This window comes from Solanum dulcamara, chromosome 11 (assembly GCF_947179165.1).
Source record: "Solanum dulcamara chromosome 11, daSolDulc1.2, whole genome shotgun sequence".
Taxonomy (NCBI): Eukaryota; Viridiplantae; Streptophyta; class Magnoliopsida; order Solanales; family Solanaceae; genus Solanum; species Solanum dulcamara.
Window position 1 is genome coordinate 60,179,966 of NC_077247.1, and position 10,841 is coordinate 60,190,806.

The 10,841-nt window shown below is 37.3% G+C and overlaps 1 pseudogene; it reads right to left on the reverse strand.

The window, feature by feature from the left end:
* Positions 1-2: 2 nt before the first annotated feature.
* LOC129872767 (DNA repair protein REV1-like) lies at positions 3-10,585 on the reverse strand (annotated as a pseudogene).
* Between the last annotated feature and the right edge of the window lie 256 nt (positions 10,586-10,841).

Consider the following 10,841-nt stretch of genomic DNA (forward strand, 5'->3'; position numbering starts at 1 on the left):
ACTCAAGGACCTGCAATTTAAACAGTGGTTGTTAGGGAAACAAAGTGTAGAAAAGATGACTTATCGCATTTCTTTATCCATCAATTTGGACCTGTATACCTTTACTATGTAAACATCATTACCTGAAATGTATCCAGAAAGCTTGAATGCACCAACGCTTGCATTCAATTTGTTAAAGGAACTCAGATTAATCCAAAACCACTGGACAACAAGGCAAGGAGAAGGAGAAGCACGTGTGCAAAGCAAGTCATCCTCGCTGCATGCAAATGAACAAAATCTAAGAAACCAGAAAGGAAATATCCTTAAGTTAGATAGTGTATCAAAGACGGACCCTTTCGATATAAACAATTTTGAAGGGAACACTGGGATGCACAAGGCTGATTCTTAGAAGGAACTCTTTTGGAGAATGAAAACTCTCTTTGGACTTCAAGATTATATATGCAAGCCAAAAGAACAATCAGATTAGAGTACACCTTTAGAAGTAAATTATGTAAATCAATATCTTTTACTTGTTTGATTTTAAGAAAACTAGAAGTACTTGGAGTGCATTTGCTTCCTTCGAACTGGTTGATTGTAAAATACATCACGAACAATGACTGCAAAATGAAAAATCCCAAAAAATTTCCTTATTAGCAAACAACAGTCAACTCATGTATCAGGTAGGCTAATACAGAATTACCTGTTGTAGTACAAGCAAAGACCGCAGCAAGTCTCTGCCAGTCTGTGTCCTTCAAAATTTTACTTGACAAGTCTTCTCAAAATATTTACTTGAAAAACTACACTTGGTGGCTGTCTAATTTCCTCATCACCTTGGGCTCTGCATGTATAAAACACACCACATCGAGTTTCTACTTCAATATTCCAAGGATGAAAGGAATACAATAGCATAAAGAAAGAAATTTAAGATCGCAAAGAGGAATAAAAATACAGAAGCAAGTGCCAAGAAAATAGATGTGCTGAAGAAATTGAACACATACTGCAGATAAGTTTAGTCTCTGGTGCATACCTTCTTAAAAGGCAAGAACAAGTGTAAACCTCTTCAATATCAGTTGAATTTTTTAATTTTAGATACTGCTTGATAAGCTCGCATAAGAAACTAACAGCCTCGGCCATCCGTCAGTGCCAACATCAGGGAGAATATAAATCTGAGACATAGTCCTCTGCAATATAGAAGATAACTGTTTCCTTGCCCCTGCGCTTTGATACATCTCTGCCAAAACGCACAAAATCTGACAATTGCTGGCTTTGAATATGTCAATCCATTCAGGTGGATTTCCAACCCACAAATCAATACTTGAAATAGAGGGACTACAGTTCTGATTATTAGCACAGACCAAGGAAGCATCTAGTGAGGATTCACTGTTCCTGTGTGCAGGAAGGAGTTCAAGTATATCTGTCCTCAACTCCTCAGGCAGTTCTTGAAAAACCGAGGTGTCTACTTGACTTGGAGAAGAGGGCATTAGACTGATGCCTCCTGAGACAGGAGCATTAATAACCACGTCCATATTTTTTGGTACACAAGCATCAGACAGTGTTCCACTTTTCATATCAGCAAAAAGCTTATTAGGATAAGAGACCACTTGGATTTCCTCTTCATTATACTGATGCTCCAATTATAGTCACCAGATTCAACACCATGAAGTTGTAGAAACAAGATAAACCTCATCACCAATAATAAACCAGGAGAAACAATAAACCAGCCCAAGTAGAGGAGAAAAACTGAAGATACCTCATGAGCAGCAAAAAACATCATCTGGTGCAGCAGGGCAAACAGAAGATATGTTTTCTTTTTCTGATACACCTAATTTAAAAGATATGAGAATTGAGGAAAAAGCTTATAACAAAATGGTATATATGTACAAGCTAATTGGGTTAACCAACTGCCTTATGTAATTTAAAGGAATGCATCCTCACCTTTGCTTCTCTTTTCAGTAATAAAATGAGCAAATTTTCCATCATAAATGTCATTAATTTCTGAAAAGACCTCAGGAGGAAGAGACTCTATTACTCCTATATGAAGCTCGTTCAGAGGAGGAAGAGTTCCTCTCTGTCCAAAACCAGCAGTACCGGAGGGCGACGCTGCAGTCATTTCAATGAAAGGTGTACTTGAATCACCCTGCAACTGAGCCTGGCGTTCATCAACACTGTTTTTACCATTATCTGCAATATCAGAGAAGCAGATCGAAGTGGAAAATGAACTCAATACAAGTTCAGGCGATACTTTTTAGTTAAGAACTTGTTGAAAACACAGAATCGATGTTGGAATAAGTTGACATGAAGAAACAACACAAGACCATCATACTAACTTTTTAACAGAAGCATTAAAAAAGAGATTTCATATCCATCAGTGCTGCTGCAATAAGTTTCTCATGTTGTAGACAGAGAAAGGAAACAATCTAAGATAAACAATTACGATGCCCTCAAGTATTATTAGGACACGCAAATTAAAGAGATTCCTATAAAAGGTATACCACCTTTCATGAGCTAGAACACAGCCAATGCAAGGAACCACAATAGAGTTTCAGTGCCAGTTTAAGTGTGTTACAAATACTTCTATCAAGCAAAGGCATGACTAGAGGCAATAAATATTTGGACAAGCCAATGAAAATACGTGAAGAAGTCAAACCTACATCAGTACCTTTCTCATGACTACTGCTTCTGTTTTGGTAATTGGTCTTAGCAGAGGCAGCAGTGAGCACAGATCTGATGGAGCATCTCTCTTTCCCTGGATTTATGTCAATGAAATTAGTAGAAAAAACAGTTCACAAATGACATACTGTCGTCATCATAACTGGCATAGAGAGAGATATAAAACGCAAAGAAAAGACCTTGCTCGGAAATATCCGCAGTTTCAGGCTTTGCGACCTGTAATCCCATGCCTCGTATGTCCTCCACATCTGCACAGCGATAGTCAAAACAGCATTTATATTAGAAGAAGAAAACAGGGTAGACTACAAGTCATACTGAGATCACACTCGGTATGTTTTTGTTGTTGCTGAACAAAGATATGGTTGAGGTGGAAGAAAAATCTAAAGTTTGTTACTCTAAATTCAATTGGTCCAAAGGGAATTCTAACATCCTTAGAGAAAATTTTTGGTCTGCAATGTTCAAAATTCACCATGAGTTGATTGATTCTGATACATCTAACAATTTAGCGAAAAAAGAAACGCCGCTAATGCAGAAACCAAAGAACATCAAAGTTGCACTTGAAAGTTTCTTCAGCATCAGAGCTGCACCAGTATATTTTTTGGTTCCCTTTTAGGCTATACATAAGGTTTTTGAAGTTTCAGTCAAATAGCATTCTCTGACAGATCTCAAGCCCAAATTAAAAAAAAAACAAAAAAAACTGCAACATTCTTGGGTAATAAAACAGAAACTCCCTACTGAAGGAAAAGAAAAAAAAAAGGCTTCTCTGAGCTCTATTCACCATCCTAACACTTAGGACTCTAATACGAAATAGCTAAAACACGAATCTCAAGATTTTTTTGGTTAATATGACTCTCAAAGACAAATCTTGTTTCTTGCAATAATTTGGCTAAAATCATGAAAAACAATGGTCGAGCTTCTGCATGTGAGGAAACGTGCATCTTTGCTCTTCACCATTTCTCCCTCTTTGTAAAGTTTATCAGCACAGAAATATCAGTAGAGAAAAGCTTGTCTGTGTCAATACACAAAAACTATATCAAAGAGCGAAAATATAGTGACATTACCTCAGCCCTAAAGAAGGTTGCGGACTTACGATTATTGTTCAGACTCTTCCAAAAATCAAACGGGGGACAGAAGTGGAAGAAGGTAAGAAACAAGAAGCACAGGATGCTCAAAAGATTAGCTCAGTGTTCTCCTTAATAACATCATGCATCAAATGGATTAATTTACTGAAAGTTGCTCGGATATGGAATGTCGCACACAAAAGCGGATACTCCATCCCAAATTGATACGACCTATTTTGTTTATTTAAGTTTAATATGACTTCATCTGCTGAGAATTAAATCTAGTACTAGAACAATATGAAAAACAATACAGTTCGTTATTTTCCCATATCATATGACAAAAAATATTTAAGAATTACAATCAAAAATTATTTGTTCGAATCTCAAAAAGCAGATCAGATAACCAAAGTGTTGTAATGTGTTCGGCATACTTCTTTCTCAAAAGAAACAACCGCCATGCCAACAAGGGATTTCTTAAGCACTGATTAAATGATAGTTTCACAAGACGAGATATTCTCATTTCATCGAATGATCATACATTTGGAAACATTTTAACCATGAGTTTAACAAAATATCATTAGCTGAAATAAACTCCAGGAGCTGAGTAAGCCAAATAGGTGTAAATGCTGTCTTAATGTATCCCCCGTTTCATCAGCTCTAGTTAATGAAGGTTCCAAGGATGCTTGACTTTACATGGGCGTGTGCCCATGAGACTGGGGAACAAGTGGCAAAGAGGACTCTGACTCAAGCAGACAGCATAAACAAGAAGATTAATCCACCGAATACCTGCAACCCCCACTGGCCTACTTATCAAACAACACTACACCACCACGACTCCCTCCTCCTCCTTCCATAGCGTAGGAAGATCGGAATAATTCAACTAGTGTCATCCATGCTAGACTGAAATCCTTGGTTTCCTACGTTGTCACTCCAGCTCCTAAACGCTAGGCCACCCGGCTTGGCAGAAATTCTGCTCACGAACTCTTACAAACATACCCCTTAATACGATTTGCTGTACCTTCCTGGTACTAGCTTTAATAAAATACCATTATCTTATTATCTTTGAAAACAAATATACTAACAAACATAAAATGAACAAGAAGATCTCTGTAGCAAGAGATGCAATGATTCATGAAGTACTCTTGTAGTGTTTCTTCAAGCGTGAAACGTATCTCAGAGAAACCAGATCAAAACAGTGCTTGTTGTACACAAAATATAACTAGATGGAAAATCAAAAACGCGAGAGCAATCACCAATATATTGCAGAAGGAAACAAATACTAAACAATGAGAACCCTGGAAATCATACGCAGCTGCCCACAAGTTGTGATTCGTCTCCTGTTCAACTTCTCTTCCAACACATGGCCGATTCCGGGAAATGCTTTTACTGGAAGTTCACACAGGTGCTCCTCCACCTAATATAACCAACAAGATAAATCAGGACAATGAAATCACAATAATTATTTTACTTCTCTAAAATGATCTCCAAGTCTTTGTTTTCCTCTGTTGCCACTACATGCAGTAGACACTAAAATATAAGATGATCAAAAAGGGAGTTAATCAACAAAGATCTAAACAAGAGAAATGTGTTTGATATTGAATATAGTATCTGTGATGGGATAAAACTAAGTGATCAAAATAGCCCTTTTCTGGGACTAATCCTCGATAAAATATTCGCAGATTGTTTTTCCTTTTTAAAAGGTAATAAGAAAGTTGTAATTTATTAAAAAACATTAGTAAAATAATTCAAGGATTCATGTTGATTTCCATCTAACACCAGATTCTTGCTGCGGAAAAGGTTATTGTGCCTGAACAGGATGGACATAAACAAAGTAAAACAAAAAGAGCCTCGTGTGGCAATGGAGAAACATCTCACGTGGCAAGGGCATGGAGAAGCCCCGGCAGAAACTTCGGTTTATGAAAGTGGAGCCTATAAAATCTAATTTGATTTGCAGGCATGTCCTTTCTAGGAGTACGTGAAAATTCACAATGCATAGTGGACTATCAGGTAAGAAGAGATTAACTACAAATAGTTAAAGAGAAGGCAATGACATGTAACCAACAAAGATGTAGCTGCAAAATATGGTTTGGGATACAGTAGAAGATACACATATTTAGATGACAAAGATCAAGACATAAGTTCTCCCCCCTCTTCATACATCAAAAAGACAGCTCGAAATAAGCTACCTTCTCAGCAGGGATGTAACACCGCCCGTCTGGTTTTGCAATCCTAGTAGCAAGACGCGCCATAAGCATATTCTCAGCAATACCAGCACTAGTAGTACAGCCTGTCGCATCAAGAATCTCCTCTCTGATCACTAAGACAAAAGCTTGAATGTCCTCTACTCCAGAATCAGTGGCATCTAAAAAAGCTTCGTCACAACTTACGGCCTGCATTCAGTAGCAATTATCAATCAGGAGATGAGAACATCGTGAAGTTGTTCAACAAGTAGTTTTGAGGCCATACCTGCACTTTGTTGCAGTGCTTGTGCAATATGTTATAAAAGCGATCAGCAACCTGCAAATGAAATCAGATTTTATAGGACTTGATAGCCAAATACAAAAGAATCCAATTAAAAGGGGAAAAAGAACAAGATGAAGATACCGAAATATCATGACCACCTACTCATAAGCCTCGAAGTCATAAGAAAGAATGACTAGATGAGGGCAACGTGACTTGGCATCTCTGACAAACATTCCAGCCTCAACTCCTATGAGAAAAGAGCTTGAATGGAGATCAAATTTCGGACACAGGATGAAGATCAATTAAGAAAAAATTGAATTACTGGCTGAAAGACTAACCATAACCCCTAGCAGGATAATTGGCTGAAGATATTTCTGCTGTTCTGCGTGGATTATCTGAATGGCAAATGGCAACAGGTTTATCCTTCAACTCGGGGCGATTTCTAATGACCACAGACACAAAAAAGCAATCCTGAACAAGCAAAGTTGAACTGATTGTTTTAGCATAGAGAATAATCAACAGAGACGGGTAGAATGTCATATATATGATATATATGACATTCCTTTAGATCAAGAAGCGTGAGACGGGAGAGGAGACAGAACATAGACGCAGTCACAACAACATAAAGAGGAAAAGACGAGTTTTCAGACCATCGAAGCAGAAATTACCATATCCACATGAATAATCATTGTCTTATTTGCTGTTGCTGAAGAACTAGGGCTTGAAGTTGTGCATTTAAACCCATCAGGGGAGCTAGGAAATCGTTTACGATACCGGTTTCTCCAGGTGCCAATGAAATGCAACCTAGAATGCTGAAGACAAAAGCACACAAGGAATATGTCAACCAGTTTGTCACTAGGTGCTTTTAGTATTTGATATGCAATTATTTATCAATGTGCACATACATTTATGTATTTATTCATCATACAATGCAATAGCTACAAATAAACAAATTCAAAATAACAGGTCCACGAGCAAAAGCAGATAATTTCTTCGCATCAGAAGGCCCCAGAAAATCTGGATGCCAAGAATTTAATAGAAGTAATATAAGCAACACAATATCTAGGTATGAGTTGGCTGTTGATTCTTGATATTTGGTTTCTCAATTGAAAAAAGGAATTGAGATTAGATCTTCCACAATCTTGAAAGGTCTATTCATTGTGTCATCCCAGATCCAGCAACAGCAGAAGCAAAAGCATAAAGTAAGTTGATAATGGTCAATCACTAGAGGAAATTTTAACCCAAAAAAAAGAAGGTTGCTATGAGTATGTGGATCTCATTTAGGCAATTATTGAAGAAAAGAATACCAATGTCATATTCACCTTTAACATGCTTTTCTTTATGAGCTCAGCCTTGTCTATCCTTTGAGCAAAACCTTTTTGCGCATGAAAGGCCCCTCTTTGGTGCCCTATTATGGTAAAAATAACATATCCTGGCATTTCACCTATCAAAGGTGTTGGAGATACATAACATCCCACAAGTTATCAATATTATCAATATTGTGTGTGTGCGTGTGTATACTATATCCCACGTCGTTTGAATAAAGGGCATCGCGGGGAGTTCATCTTAAGTTACTCGAACCATTGCCTCAAAGTCCAGGTTGGATGTTTAGTCCAACACATCTATCAAAATCAACTTCATAAGCCTGTTTTTCCGCACTTATTAGTCCGCATTGAAATTTACATGTGAGCTCCAAAAACCAGATTATATTTGCAGGTAGGTGTTGTAATATGTGACGATATATAACTTAACAATGATAACAATATAAACTAACTTTCTAACGCCAACGCTAAACACTTTAGCAAAAAGGAAAAAGAGAAATGAACTTGAGAGTAGAGAATGTTCATTACAATCGTCTTTTTTTTTGGGAGGGGTGGGGGGTGGGGATAAATACAAGATGTTCGAGCAAGAGCAAAGCCAAGATAGCAATGTGTGTACCTTAAAGTAATTTTCCACAAAATTAGCATCAACTAGAGTTGAATGGCGCTGATTAGGAGACCTAGGAATCTTTAAATTTGATGGCCCCATGTTAACAGGATTACTCATCCAGTCGCTACAAACTGATGCATCGTTATGAGGACTGGGAGGTGCTGAAAATGGAGCTTGGCTTCTATCTCCACTTGCAGCATCACTCAGTTCTTGCATTGCCATGCTACAACTTGACTCTTCCACTCTATCTACATTGTAGCTTGCTTGCATTAGATCTTTAGATTCTAGAGCAAAAGGCTACAAATCTTCTGCAGATTGCCACTCTTCAAAGGATATAGGATCTTCAATTGCTCCAGAATATGACAATGGGCTCTCAACTCTAGATGTGGCTTGGGCAGTTGAACATGTTGTCGTATCATCATAAATAGCAATGTTTTCTGAGAAGAAAGCAGATAGCTTAGGCTGGTTATTAACTTCACTTGCAAGCTGATCAAGCTGATAAGGAACCCCTGAAAACAACAAAACAACGATAGAAAATCTAATAAGTAAACAAGCAGTCAACTTGCTCGTTTGCATTAAAAATCAAGTCATAGAAATATAAACTTACAATTCAGAAGCTTACTTGCAGAGACAGAATCCAACACCCATGTGGGTTTGACTACTGGAAGTCCCCTGCTAAAGGACCTTTATGAAATTCAGACTAAACTTAGAAGAAAATACTTTTATTTTCAGCAGAGATGCAAAAAATAAGAAACTGATGAACTTGGTTTTACAACTGACCTTAAATTCTTGACCTTACTGTCAGGAAGATTGCTACAGATTATATGAGTAACACGACGCCTAGAAAAATAATTTTCAAAACGGCCTCCATGCTTCACCATATATCCTCGAAGTTCCTGGATAGATATTGTTGAAATCAATAAACTACAAGAGAAGCAACCTAATCTTCCATATGAGAAAATCCAGTGAGGTACAGAAAAGGATATGATAGCTATATAATCAAGGTATTGATTACAATGATGATGGATGTTTGAACACGGGTTTACATGCAGATTGAATGAACTCTTCGCACAAGTAAGAGTACAAGTAATTGTTTGTTTCGCCAATTCAAAAGTTAGAGAAGCTTTTTATTGATGAAACAGCATTTGACATCATTCATCATTCGATTCAGGATCTTTTACGTCGTCAATCTTCAAGCAATCATATCAGATTAATCCCCGGCAAGAAAATCACGTGAAATAGACCAGAAAGAAACCATAATGTACTAAACCTGACTGGAAGGAACCGTGTATCCATCAACAAAAATGGATACGCCCTGAAATATAGGTTTTGAAGAACTTGGACCACTGAGAAAAGTGCTTGATGCCTCCGCCTCAAACTGCTCGTGAAGCTTCTGATTCTTCACGGCCATGTAACTACAGCAAAGTCGTCAAAAGCCACAATAAGAAGATCAGGAAGTCAGCACCAAGAAGGGGTCATATAGCATGCACTACACGCATCAAATCAGAGAGGAGGGTTGCATTTATGAAGTATATTGTGCAAGAAGTAAATTGACCATATAGAGGAGACATATGAAGTGAAACTCTACAAAAAATCCATTAGGCTATATTCGTGCCTTTCTATGTGGACTCGTTTCATTCCAAGAATTAACGTCTATAAACTAACAGGAACAATATTTCTTGATGATCAACATATTCCACTGGTGGTCCATCTTAAACTTTCTTGGTGATCATCTATTGGAAATTAACTCAAAGGAAAACCATTCAAATATTCAAGAAAATGTACAGAACCAAGAACAAGTCATATAGCATACACTATGCACATCAAATCAGACTATCAGAGAGGAGGGCTGCGTTTATGAAGTATATTGTGCAAGAAGTGAACTAGACCATATAGAGAAGACATATGAAGTGAAACTCTAAAAACAGTCCATAAAAATCAATCAACTAGTTAGACTCGCCTATAAAAATACTCTATATTAGTTCCATTCTATATAGACTCGTTTCATTCCAAGCATTGTTGTCAAGAATAATATTTCTTGATGATCAACACCAACTTTCTTGATGATCATCTATTCGAAATCAACTCAGGGGAGAACTGTTCAAATATTCAAGATAGTGTACGAATGGTCTAATTAATATTCAAGATAGTGTACACAACGTTCAAATATTCGCAAGATCAATGCAAACAAAGTAAAGAAAGAAGAAGAATAAACCTTCCGAAATTGGAGAAAGGTGAACTTATTGAAGGCAGGACGAGAAGCAGAACGAGATTTGCACCCCAGGCAATACCTAGGTCTTTTGACTCGCCTTCTTCTTATTGTTGCTTTGATTGCTTCTGTTACTCCAATTTGAATTTGAGGTTCGTTTAGAATTGGAACCGGAGTTCGCAGAGCGTGAGTGTTCCATAGTCGTCTCCGAGTTTGAGAGTTGAGGAGACGCTGTGCCCAATTTCTAAAATGAAGCGGCAAATAAAAGCAATGGGCAGGGATGATTTATAAACACACACGGTTACAAATTTATTTTGGAAGAATAGCTTGGAAGCCCTTATAATTATTTGATTTGTCATTATCCTAGTATATGTATTGTTTATGGTGTTTTGATTATTATATGATTTATTTGTTTTAATTCCTCTTTGGTATATTTTTACACGATTTCTTGTTATTTGTTATATTTTTTCTATTGTCTCCATAGTCGTCTCCAAATTCTGAGAGTTGAGATGTAGAAATTGAAACGCCGA